Genomic DNA, 11,373 nt, shown 5'->3' on the forward strand with positions numbered 1-11,373 from the left:
GGGAATGAGGTCTAGGAGATATACGTCCTGCTTATGGCAATATTTTCCCAAGAAATATTGCCCAACATTTTCTTAAGATGATGTAATTTCCCTGTGTATAAACTTTCACTACCTTCCCATTAGCTCCTGAACAAAGTGTACACTCTATAGTCTAGGTTTAAAGATACTCCATGATCTGGTTCCAGTCTACTTTTCAAACCTATCATTAACAGTAATGTCCTAGCTATGTCTTATACTGCAGCAAAACTGTATAACCCACTGTTACCAGGGAAGGCTCCATATTTTCCATACTTGGTGCAATTTCTCTCTGTCTAGAATATACTCCATCTTCATCTCTGTTAGTTGAAAATGTATTTACCTTTCAAGGCTGAGTTTACATATCACTTCCTTTCTTGATCTTCCAAATTGGATATGATGTTTCCCTCCAATGAACCCCCAAAGCTCTTTGTACGATTCTGAAGGCATTTATCACAACCCACCTTTTATTAAAGTTCTGGAGCACTTTTCTTATATTCACCATTAGAATATAAGTTCCATGAGGTCCAGCCTTGAGTCTTATTTATTTTTTATCCCCCAACAGTGCCTGTCATAATTCTTTTTTATTTTGGAAGTTAACCTTTGTAGAAGATGAGACAGAGAGATATCAAGGGACAGTCTTAAAGAACTTAGAGTTGGAGACCATTCATTGCAATTTCCTATGCAATGTAGAAGTCCTTTCTACTGAATCTCTGAGAAATAATCATCTTTACTATGTTAGAATACCCATTAGAGGCATGAAATTCACTTTCTTCAGAAGCAGCATATTAATAATTTGGAAAAATAGAAATTCTTCACCCACTTGACTTTTCTTGTGCAGATAGTTAGACTGATCTTTCTTTTAGGTTAATATGGAGGCTCTGCAATTTTTCAGGGTTAACTGTATCAACATAATATCAGTTGCAAATAGCAGCACTTGAAAGACCACCCTATCTGTAAGGAATTGCCCTTCCATTTGGAATCTATGTATGCTGGATAGTGGGAAACATCTTTGCCAGTTATGTAAGTCCTTGATTTATTTTTTACTTTATATTAATCAGAAAAGAATCATAACAATCATCTATAATGTTATCCATTTTAATGAATTTTATTTGACTTTAACAGACTCATGAGAAACACCTTTCAAAGAAAAGATTTAGGCAGCATTCTGATCTACCTCAAAACAAGAAGAACTAGAGCTGTCTGTTCTCATTCCATTGGACAGCTCTTTCTTATGTTGAAGTACTGAGTTCTTTTTTACTAGAAGCCTTCACATGAAGATGATTGGTAAAGGATGGTGCAGAGGGGATTCTTGGTCAAGTTCAGGTTGGCCTTAATCTCCTTTCACCTCTGAGGTTTTGTGGGAATTGAAATCTTTGTAACCACTATTTATTGGCTGTGATTTTGTCATCTGGAGCAAGAGAAAAAGGTCATCTTTCTTTTCTGTGTAACAATCTTATTTCCCTTCAGTTTTCTGTTCTCCACCCTGAACATCCTCAGTTCTTTCAACTCTTCTCCTCATGACTTGATTTCTAAGCATGGCAATATTGTCTGGATGCATTTTCGTTTGTCAATGATCCTCTTATAAAGTGGTGCTTGGAATTTGAACACAGTACTCCAAATGTGCTCTGAGTAATTCAGACCAGGGTGGAATTATTATTTCCTATCATTTACTTACAATATTTTCTATTAATATAGTTCAGATCATATGCTTTCATCAAGCACACCACACTACTGGCTCATAGTAAGCTTATAGTCTATAAAACCACTAGGTTGTTTTTCTCCAGGAATAGCTACCAAGTCTCCCTTATCTTGTACTTGTATAATTGATTTTTGAACCTAAATGAAGAAATATAAATGTTTACAAATGCTTATCTCTGTTAAAAGCCATTTTCTTGGCCTGAGCCCAGTGATCCAATCTATAAAGATCTTTTTGAATCGTGATTCTGTCATTTATTGTATTAGCTAGCATCTTCACATCCTCTGTAAGTTTTATAAACATTCTTTATATTTATTATCATCATTAGCATTTAGGTAGTGTTTTAAAGTTTGCCACATGGCTTCATGTGTGTTATTTAGTATTCACGATAACTCTGTGAGGTTGGTGCTTTTATTATCCCTATCTTACAGATTAGGAAACTGAGGCTCTAGAAGTTTAAGAAACCTGTCCAGAGTCTTACAATGAATAATAGTTAAGGGTAGGATTTAAAGTCAGGTTTTCTTTAGTCTACACCTATTCCTCTATCCCCTATACCACCTTGATGCCTCCAAGTCCAAGGAAAACAAGGACTGAACTTCATGACACTCCAATAGGTGCCTATCTCCAATTTGGCAGCCAACAAGGGGTCAGCTGTTTTAGGGGATGGTTATTCAGAAGTGCTTAGTTATAAGTACCAAGAAAGCAGTGGCCATATCTCTCCTCAGATCATGCCACCTTGGAAACACCAAAATAGCTCTGAAAACAGCAAAAAAGCCTAAAGCCTGAGACGGTGCCTTCCCCACCCACCCCACCCATGCTGGAAACAGAGCCCAACTTTAACATCAAGCTAAAAATAAGTCAACAAAGGGGGGGGGGAGGAAAAAAACAAGCAAAAAAAAAATCTGACCATAAAAAACTACTGTGGTGACAGGGAAGATTGAGACACAAACTCAGAAGGAAACAATGAAGTCAAAACAGCTACAATCAAAGCCTCACAGGAAAAAAAAAGTAAATTGGACATAAGCCCAACAAGAATTCATGGAAGAGCTAAAAAAAGATTTTCAAAATCATAATGGCAGGGGGAAAATTAGGCAAAGAAATGAAAGAAAAGGAAGAAAATTATGAAAAAGCAATAGTTTGGTAAAGGAGGCACAAAAAATACTGGAGAAAATAGCACCTTAAAAATGGGGAAAGAAGTATAAAAGCTCACTGAAGAAAATAACTTCTTAAAAATTAGAATTAGGCAAGTGACACATTAAGAAACAATAAAATAAAGTCAGAAGAATAAAAAAAAGAAGAAAATGTGAAATATGTCATCAGAAAGACAACTGACCTCGAAAATGGTTGATGAGAGATAATTTAAGAATTATTGGACTACCTCAAAGGCATGATCAAAAAAAGAGCCCAGACATCATATTTCAAGTAATTATCAAGGAAACTGCCCTGATATCTTAGAACCAGAGGGCAAAATAGAAATTGAAAAAATTCACCTAAAAGGGATCCAAAAATGAAAACTCCCAGTAATAGTATAGCCAAATTCCAGAGCTCCCAGGGAAAAGAGAAAATCATTCAAGTATACAGAAAGAAATTATTAAATTACTGTGGAGCCACAGTCAGGATCACACTAGATTTAGCAGCTACTATGTTAAAGAAGTGTAGGTCTAGGAGTATGATGCTCCAGAAGGGAAAAGATCTGAGATTACAATAAAGAAGACCCTACTGGGGCAGCTGGGTGACACAGTGGACAAAGCGCTGGCCCTGGATTCAGGAGGACCTGAATTCAAATCTGTCCTCAGACACCTGACACTTACTAGCTGTGTAACCCTGGGCAAATCACTTAACCCCAATTGCCCCACCAAAAAAAAAAAAAAAAAAGGAATAGCCCATCCAGGGGGCAGCTAGGTGGCACAGTGGGTAAAGGACCAGCCTTGGATTCAGCAGGACCCGAGTTCAAATCCAGCCTCAGATACTTGACAATTACTGGCTGTGTGACCCTGGGCAAGTCACTTAAACCCTCACTGCTCTGTTTAAAAAGAAATAGGAGGGACAGCTAGGTGGCGCAGTGGATAGAGCACTGGCCCTGGAGTCAGGAGTACCTGATTTCAAATCTGACCTCAGACACTTAACACTTACTGGCTGTGTGACCCTGGGCAAGTCACTTAACCCCAGTTGCTTCACCAAAAAAAAAAAAAAAAAAGAAATAGGAAGAAACGAGTCAGGGAAAGAAAGAGAAAGAGGAAAAAATAATAGAAACAGAGGAATAAATGGAGCTTTCCTTTAAATGATAAGTACGATTTATCTACAACCATCAGCAAGCATCTGTAATAGGGATAAACTTGAAGCTGTTACCATAAATAAGATCAGGAGTGAAGCTAGAATGCCCGTTATTGCAACTATTATTCAATATTGTACTAGAAATGCTAGCTAGCTATAGCAAAAAAAAAAAAAAAAAAAAAAAAAAAACAAATCCCAAACCCAAAACCCCAAAAAAACCCCAAATCCAAAAAACAAAAAAAAAAAAGAAAAAGAAAAAGAAATTGAAGGAATAAATATAGGTAATGAAGAAACAAAACTGTCATTCTTGGGGGCAGCTAGGTGGTGCAGTGGATAAAGCACCAGCCCTGGATTCAGGAGGACCTGAGTTCAAATCCAGCCTCAGACACTTGACACTTACTAGCTGTGTGACCCTGGGCAAGTCATTTAACCCTCATTGCCCCGCAAAAAAAAGAAAAGAAAAGAAAAAAAGAAAACTGTCATTCTTTGCAGATAATAAGATGGTATACTTAGAGAACTCTAGCAAATAAAAAACTATTTGAAACAATTGATGACTTTAGTAAAGTAGCAAGACATAAAATAACCCTATACAAATCATTAGCATTTCAGTATACTACCAACAAAACATAGCAGCAAGAGATAGGAAGAGAAATTCCATTTAAAATTAATGAAAACAATATAAAATTCTTGGGAGTCTACCTGCCAAGACAAACCTAGGGATTATATGAATACAACTACAAAATACTTTTCACACAAATAAAGATAGATCTAAATAATTGTGGAAATATTAATCACTCATGGGTAGGCTGAAGCAATATAATAAAAATGATAATTCTAGCTGAATTAACCTACTTATTCAGTACTAGACCAATCAAACCACTAAAGAATTATTGGAGCTAGAAAAAATAATAAACAATTCAAACAAAAGGTCAAGATTATTAAAGGAATTGATACAAATATTACAAAGTACTAATCATCAAAACAATTTGGTATTGGCTAAGAAATAGAGTGGTAGCAGTAATGATATGATCCAAGACAATTCCAAAAGACTCATGGTGGAAAATGTTCTCCATATCCAGAAAAAGAACTATGGAGTATGAATGCAGATCAAAGGATACTATTTCCATTTTTTTGTTGTTTTTTTCTTTCTTGTGTGTTTTCCATTTTGTTCTTGTTCTTCTTTCACAACATGACTAATATGGTAATATGTTTAACATAATTAAACATATAACCTATATCAGACTGCTTGCTGTCTAGAGGAGAGGGAGGGAAGGAAAAAAATTGGGGACTAAAGAGAGTGGTGAATCAATGCAATAGATTAGGTGTACAATACACAGTAGTAAATTACTATAGTAATGTAGCGTAAGAACTCAACATTTGACAAAAATTGCTGGGAAAACTAGAAGGCAGTTTGGCAGAAACTAAGCATAAACCAACTCATACCATATAACAAGACAAGGTCAAAATTGATAAATGATTTAGGCATAAAGGATCATATCATAAGTAAATTGGGGGGAAATGTATTTGTCATCTTGATGGATAAGGGAAGAGTTTATGATGAAACAAGAGGTAGAGAGCATCCTGAAAAATAAAACTAATAATTTTGATTACATAAATTTTTTAAAAAGCTTTTGCACAAATAAAACCAATTCAGCTAAGATTAGGGGGAGAAACCCCCAGGAAACTGGGAAAAAAAATTTACAGCAAGTTTCTTTGATAAGGGCCTCATTTTTCAACTATATATGAAACTGAACCAAATTTACAAAAATAAGAGCAGTTCCTCAGTTGATAAATTGTCAAAGGATATGAACATAAATTTCAGAAGAAGGAATCAAAATTATCAGTGATTATGAAAAAATGCTCTAAATCACTATTGATTAGAGAAATATAAATTAAAATAACTCAGATACCATTTCACATTTATCCGATTGGCTAACATGACAGAAAAGGGAAATTATAAATACTGAAGGGGATGTGGAAAAAATTAGGACACTAATACACTATTCCAACTATTCTGGAGAACAATTTGGATCTATGTCCAAAAGGCATACCCTTTGACCCAGCAATTCTACTACTAGATCTGTGTCCCAAAGAGATCAAAGAAAAAGGAAAATGATCTATTAATACAAAAATATTTATACCAGTTCTTTTTTGGTGGCAAAAATGAGAAATCAAGGGGATCCCCATCAATTGGGGAATGGCTGAACAAGTTGTGGTATATGATTGTTATGGAATACTATTATGGTATAAGAAATTATGAGGGGGACAGTTTCAGAAAACCATTGAAAATTTATATGAACTGGGGGCAGCTAGGTGGTACAGTGGGTAAAGCACTGGCCCTGGATTCAGGAGGACCTGAGTTCAAATGTGGCCTCAGACACTTGACACTTACTATCTGTGTAACCCTGGGCAAGTCACTTAACCCTCATTGCCCCACAAAAAAAAAAAGAAAAGAAAAGAAAAAGAAAATTTATATGAACTGATGCAAAGTAAAGCAAGTAAAACCAGGAGAACAGTTTACATAATAACAACAATATTGTAAAGATAATCAACTTTGAAGGAATTAGTGACTCTGATCAATATTATGGCCAACCACAGTTGCAGAGGATTCATGTAAAATATGCTATCTACCTCCATATAGAGAACTGATAGACTCAGGATGTAGACTGAATCATTCTCTCTCTCTTGCTCTGTCTGTCTCTTTCTCTCTCTTTCTCTTTTGATGTGGCTATTGCAGAATTTGTTTTGCATGGCATATATTTTAATTGGGTATTTTGGGGGGCCTTTTTAGTTGTTAGGGGGAAGAGAGTTTTCCCAGCAATTTTTGTCAAATGGTGAGTTCTTATGCTATATTACTATAGTAATTTACTACTGTGTATTGTATACCTAATCTATTGCATTGATTCACCACTCTCTTTGTATGTTCAGAACTGAACATACAATAAAATTGGATTATAAAAAAGAAATTAACATGGAGCTTTGATGTAGAAATGTCAAGGCAGTTAACAACTTCCAGCTGGGAGCTAAGGCGCTAAGGAATGCAAAAGAACCTGATTACTAAGTCGAGAGAAAGAGGAACCAAGGTCAAAGCATAACTATGAAATCATTTGTAGAGAGTTGCAGGGGAAGATGGAGGGATGCCTAGGAAGTCAACACAGAGAATCAAGAACAGATGTCCATTCCAACAACAGAATTCCATATTGAGGGAGTAGAAATAGAAAGGCAGATGATGCAGTGTGGCAGGAATTCCTATCAGACTCTGACAATGAATTTTGAGGGCTCATTGGCCCTTTCACATCTTCTTTTGGCCCTTTCACTTATTCTTAAGGTGGCCAGGACCTGGCCAGATGGACATTTGTTGGGGTATGGTGACTTTTAACCAGTTTATGTTTTAATATTTTATTTATCTTTGGCTTGAATTTGTAAGGATTCATAGTATGGAAATAATATCCATTGGAGGTCTTTCAGAATAAGAGAAAAGCCTTTATTTTTATTATTTGCAATAATAACAATAATGATACCACTTATGATTTGTATTATACTTTATGATTTCCAATACAATTTAATTAGACAGACTTTACTAGAAGCTGAGAAAGATACTCTCTCTGACTTTAAGGAGCTTATTGTCTAAAAGTGAAGGCAGGACACTAATGCAAACTGAATGCAATTGCATAAATGAGATGAAAACAAAATTATATAAGAACTTAGAAGATAAATCACTACTGACAGTAGGAGAACCAAGGACATAGCATGGGGGAGACAACATTTGTGCAATGTCTTGACTTAATTTCAATAGACACAGACTTAAGAGGTTTAGGTGGGAAGACATTCCATCCATAAGGAATGTCATGAGAAAAAACATGGAGGTGGGAATATGTGGGATCTTGGATCAGAGGCTTATAGATTGGGAGTTAGACTTTTTCTTGACACAAGTTATTCAGTTTGCCTGGAGTATGGAGTAAAAAAAGAGAAGTAGTGTTAGACAAAGCTGGACATGTGTCTGGGCTAGGTTGTGAAGGGCCTTGAACACCAAGCTAATGAATTTGGACTTTATTTGTGACATTGGAAAACTCTGAAAGGTTCTAAGCATAGAAACAACAAAAGAGCTATATTTTAAGATGAATTTGGCATTAGTATCACGGATACATCAAGGTAGAAGGACCATTTAGGAAGATGGTAGGTCAGGTAAGAAGTAGCGGTAGTTTGTAGTGTAGTGACAATGATAATATATAGGATAGGATGAAGAGAAGAGATATCTTGGAGGAAGAATCTGTGCTACTTGGTAGGTAAATGTTTGGATATGAGGGACAAGGGAAAATAAGAAATTAATGATGACTTGTAAGCTTTGGGCTTAGCTTACTAAGAAAATGGTAATAACATTAACAAGAACAGGGAAGTCAGGAAGAAGTATTTTTAAAAATGTGATTTGACAGGAGAGTATATAGATCATGAGTTGAGTTTTTGAGATGCTAAGCTTGCACTGCAGACAAGATATCCAGGTGGCGATACTTAGACGTCAACGAAAATGTAGGTCTGGAGTTCAGGAGAACAGTCCATGCTAGAGATATGTATCTGGGAGTAATATCCACTAGAATTGATAGTTGGGCAGCTAGGTGGCACAGTGGATAGAGCACCGGCCCTGAGTCAGGATTACCTGAGTTCAAATCCAGCCTCAGACACTTAACACTTACTAGCTGTATGACCCTGGGCAAGTCCTACTTAACCCCAATTGCCACACACACACACACACACACACACACACACACACACACACACACACAGAATCGATAGTTGAAACTGGGAGTAGATGAGATCATCAAGGCAATGTCAAATGTGAATAGAAGATGACTAAAGATACATATTTGTTTTGTTTTTTGGTAGGGCAATGAGGGTTAAGTGACTTGCCATGGGTCATACAGCTAGTAAGTGTCAAGTGTCTGAGATCAGATTTGAACTCAGGTTCTCCTGAATACAGGGCCAGTGCTTTACCCACTGCATCACCAAACTGCCCCTTAAAGATACATATTTGGGTAAAGCCTTCACATAGGGAAAGAAGAGCTAATGAAGGAGACAGAGGAGCAGAAAGAGAAATAGTATATAGAAGTAACATGAAATCCAAGGCAAGAGACATTTGAAATAGGAGGTGGTCATTAATTAACTTCTTTGTTCCTGTCCAAGGATATCAAAGGTTTTTAAAGGTCTGATCCATAAGACATTAAGATTTTGTGATAGTAAAGCTACTGGAAAAGGAAGGGGTAAGGTGATGAAATCACTACTTTAAGAATATTTTGCTGGTCTGTAGCCATTGGCAGACCCACCTTTTACTAGAAAAAGGCATTGCTAATGACTGTTCTTTATCTCTAATACTAAAGGGCAATGATTAAATAGGGTCATTCATTTAATCACCTACTATTAGAGCCATCTCTGGTTCTTTATTTATTTTTTAAATTTATTTTTATTTTTTTAGTGAGGCAATTGGAGTTAAGTGACTTGCCCAGGGTCACACAGCTAGTAAGTGTTAAGTGTCTGAGGCCGGATTTGAACTCAGGTACTCCTGACTCCAGGGCCAGTGCTCTATCCACTGTCACACCTAGCTGCCCCTTCCGGTTCTTTATAGCTATACCATTTCCTACAGGAAAATCAACAGTGGAGATTTTGACTCCCTAACAGGTGTGTGAATACAACATATGGTGTGTTATATAATTGCCTCTTTGTATATGATCAGGCTAATATGGTTATGTATTTATTTGGGCAGTAGATGAGTTCTGAGAAGTTACTTATATAATTAATTTTCAAAATTAAAATTATTTTAAAGGGAACAGTGTAATTTACTATTGAAAAATTCTGTGGTAGTTCTTTTTTAGGAAGTAAGTAATTTAACAAGCATTTTAGTAATCCTCATTATGGGTAGAGCACTATGCAATCTAATGCAAAATCATTGAAGTTGTTCAATGAGTGTCATGGCTTTTATTGAGTTTATAAACCTGGTCTGACGTTTTATAAGTCCCTTCACTTCTCCAGGTTTCACTGTCTTTATTTGAAAAATGAGAATTTTTAACTAGATGGTTTTGAAAGCTCCTTTTAGGACTAAATCTGTGATTTTATGAATACATGTAAAGTGTTATGAAATATTCAGTTTAAGTTTAACAAAGAAGAAAATTCAGTGAAGGAGACAGAGAAGCAGTAGTTAGAGAAGCAAGAGAACCAGTAGAGAGAGGGTGGTGTCACAGAAGCCAAGAGAGGAGAGAGCACTGAAAAATTCACTCATTTGATCCTTGTGTTAAGGTCTGTCCCTTATACATGTGGACATATAGTGGGTCAGAAGAAGACTATTTATGAAAGGAAAACTGAGAAGATCAACTTGAAGAGAAATATAAGTCTCCCAGATAAAATGTAGACTGTTTCCAGCATGAGGGAACTGTTCTTCAGATGGGTGGGTGTACTAAGAACTCTTTCACCAAATAGATAATGATGACTTCAGGGCCTTGTGGTCTATCAGCTCATTTGGATGTGACTGTTTTTTAGACTTTTGAGAATTATAACTGAGAATTTGTAAATTAAATATTTTTGGAGGCTTGGATTAAATTATGGGAAAATTTTTCTAAATATTTTCAGGGTTATACCTGACAAAAACATGTAATTGTTGAGTTTCACATTGTAAATTAGAGATAGGTCACAGCTTACCGTAAAATGTTAATTTGATGGATTAGGGCCCCTCCCCCCCAAAAAAAGAAGCTAAAGAAAGAAACTGGCAGAAAAAAGAGTGGAAAAGGAGAAGAGAGAAGCTGAGTACCTGAGGAATTGGAGACAGAAGGCACAGGGGGTAACAGGAAAAGCTTCTTATAGAAGACACAATATATAAGCTGACAGGAGCAGAGCTGATGAGAAGGCTTTGCAGCTGTTTTGTGTGCTGAATGGAAGATAGGCATTACTTTGTTGAGAGCTGACTGGGTCATTGGATAAATGCACAATTATGTTCCTGTTTGAACAGCTATGCAGTTTTTTTGCTTTCTGACACCATCTGCATCTAGAAATAGGGGAAGCCTTCCAGGGTTGTATGTCTGTGAGTGAGAAGGGAAGAAAGAGAAGGGAAAGACAGGTTTTGCATCTGCTTTGGGGGGAAAAGAGGCTTCTCTTTGGCTGAGAGCTGATTGGGCAAAGCAGAATCCTTGCTATTTACATATTTGAGGAGAATGGCAGTTCTCTGCCTTCAGGGAACTACTTGTCACAGAAAAAGTATAATACTTCTTAGCTTCCTGCCAATAGTGGCTGTGTGCTGAGAGAGTTTATTATTGATTCAGTAGCCTAGGAGTAGCAGATAACCAGTTTTGCTTAACAGGAGAGTTACAAGGACCAGAGGGGAACAGATAGCAATGAAGCAGTTT

Source organism: Dromiciops gliroides, chromosome 3, assembly GCF_019393635.1.
Source record: "Dromiciops gliroides isolate mDroGli1 chromosome 3, mDroGli1.pri, whole genome shotgun sequence".
Classification (NCBI taxonomy): Eukaryota; Metazoa; Chordata; class Mammalia; order Microbiotheria; family Microbiotheriidae; genus Dromiciops; species Dromiciops gliroides.